The 2500-nt window shown below is 55.6% G+C and overlaps 1 pseudogene; it reads left to right on the top strand.

Moving 5' to 3' along the window:
- Nucleotides 1–2500, top strand: part of LOC146526340 (large subunit ribosomal RNA) — a 7128-nt pseudogene that overhangs the window by 3332 nt on the left and 1296 nt on the right.

Raw genomic sequence — 2500 nt, forward strand, 5'->3', positions numbered from 1 at the left:
TCACCGATGTGGCACTCCCTCCCCAGGCACTACATAGGCCGGGGGAGCGCGGTCTCGCGAAGAAAAGAAGAGCTTGAGGCCTTTATTATAGGCAGAGGCCTCCGGGTGGAGAACCTGCCCGGGGAGCCACCCACGTTCTCCACTGAAAACGGGGAATCTAACATCGATGTAACACTGACGTCGGGGAATGTTCGTCTGGGCTGCTGGCGGGTCAACACGGGGGCCAGTTCCAGCGACCATAGACTACTAACTTTTGGACTGCAGGAGCGGAACATCAGCGCAGCAACCGAAAAGGGAACACCGGAGGGACCAATCAGGTTTCGGGAGCGCGGTGTGGATTGGGATCGCTTCCAATCGATGATCCACGATAGAGTAGGGCGCATAGATTGGATGAAACCGGCAAGTGAGGTATGTAAGGAGTTTACCAACATTGTAACGCGAACGGCCATGGAATGTCTGGGCATGTGTGCGGAAGGGAAGCGAAGCAGGGGATATGAATGGTGGTCACCCACATTAGATTCTATGCGCAGGAAAAACAACCGTTTGCGTAAAACGTGGCAGTCGATTAGGAAGAGAGGGGTTGAGGCCGCAGAAGAGATCGCTAGGTTGAGATTCCACTCTCACCGCAGAAGATATAGGTGTGCGATAGTGGATGCGCAGATGGACTTTTTCCGCGAGCTTGCAAACACAGGCAACCACGACCCGTGGGGACTAGCCTACAGAGCCGCTTGCGGGAGGCTGAGACCTCCCCCCAACGTTATCTACGGCATCAAGCTTGCGGAGGGACATGCGGGAGACACAGAGTCTGCCATGCACAATATGGTGCGGTCACTTTGCCCTGACGATAATGCGTCTTCGGACACGATTTACCATCGTCAGGTCCGGTTGTTGGCGGCCTGTACTCCCGCTGGTGCTGACGCGCTACCACTACCGTACAGTGATCTGGAGAGGATAGTCAAGGGTCTCCCGAACACAGCACCGGGTATCGATGGGATCACTGCTCGCATGGTAAAACATGTGTGGCTATCAGCTGGCTCCGAGCTGACGCGTGTTTTCGAACTATGCGTGGGGGAAGGTGTTTTTCCCGAAGTGTGGAAGGACGGTAGGCTTATTGTCCTGCCGAAAGGCAACGGCAAGCCGCTTACGGATCCTAAAGCATATCGCCCCATTACGCTACTTTCCGTCCTGGGTAAAATCCTGGAGCGAATCATTCTCGCGTGCGCTCCAGCGTTAACACGAGATATATCTGTCTGCCAGCATGGGTTCACTCGAGGTAGGTCAACTTTGACGGCCCTACGCTCCCTTCAGGAGGTGGTGGCCACTAGTAAGTGCAAATATGTACAAGCTATCTTCCTGGACATCACTGGTGCGTTTGATAATGCTTGGTGGCCAATGATTCTGGTCAAAGCCAAGTCAAGGGGTTGTCCGCCGAATATCTACCGCATGCTGACTAGTTACTTCGTCAATAGGCGAGTGGGTCTTTATATCGGCGAAAGAGTGGTGTGGAAGGCGGCGACGATGGGCTGCCCGCAGGGCTCAGTTTTGGGACCCTCACTGTGGAACCTCTTGATGGACGACTTATTCCGACTGCCATACCCGGAGGGTGTGCATCTGGTCGCGTACGCCGATGACGTCACGTTCCTCATTGAGTCGAACACCAGGGCTGGCGTGGAGGCCCTGGCCTCACGCGCCCTTGCACTAGCCTCTGAGTGGGGACAGAGGAACCGCCTGGGCTTCTCCCCCTCAAAGTCACACACCATGATGCTGAAGGGAAAGTTGCCTGGACGGCCACCGGTCATTCGGCTCGGCGGGGAATCAGTCGGGAGTGTGACGTCGGCCAGGGTACTCGGGGTGGTAGTCGACGCGAGTCAGTGCTTTCGTGAACACGCACAGTCCATCGGTGAGCGTGCCACAGCTGCATTCGGGAAAATGTCCCGTGTCTCGTCTTCTACGTGGGGCATACGATACAGGGCTCTTAAAGTCCTGTATCGAGGTACATACGTGGCTACAGTCACCTACGCCGCAGGGTGCTGGTGGCATCGTACGTCCACGTACGTAGTTAGGAGCGTATTGATTAGAACGCAACGTCAGGCTTTGACCCTGCTAACCAAAGCGTACCGCTCGGTGAGCTCAGCGGCACTACCGGTGCTCGCTGGAGTGCTACCGGCGGACCTCGAGGTGAAACGTGCTGGCAGGGTAGATGACCTGCGTCATCTATCTCGGGATGTACTCAGGACGGAGAAGCGCAAAATTTCGCAGGAGACTGTCGCCGAATGGCAACAGAGATGGGATGGTGAGGAGAAGGGTAGGGAGCTTTATCGATACTTTCCGGACGTGTCGGCTCGTCTCAACGCTGTGTGGGTCGAGCCTGACTACGAGATCTCCCAGATGCTGACAGGTCACGGGTGTTTTAAGAAAAGATTGTATGATATGAGGTTGTGCGAGGACAGCGAGTGCTTCTGCGGTGAGGGCGATGAGAGTATGGAGCATGTCTTGTTTG

The sequence above is a fragment of the Heliconius melpomene genome, unplaced genomic scaffold (genome assembly GCF_056956725.1).
Source record: "Heliconius melpomene rosina isolate 202511_hmr_F unplaced genomic scaffold, ASM5695672v1 ptg000086l, whole genome shotgun sequence".
NCBI lineage: Eukaryota > Metazoa > Arthropoda > Insecta > Lepidoptera > Nymphalidae > Heliconius > Heliconius melpomene.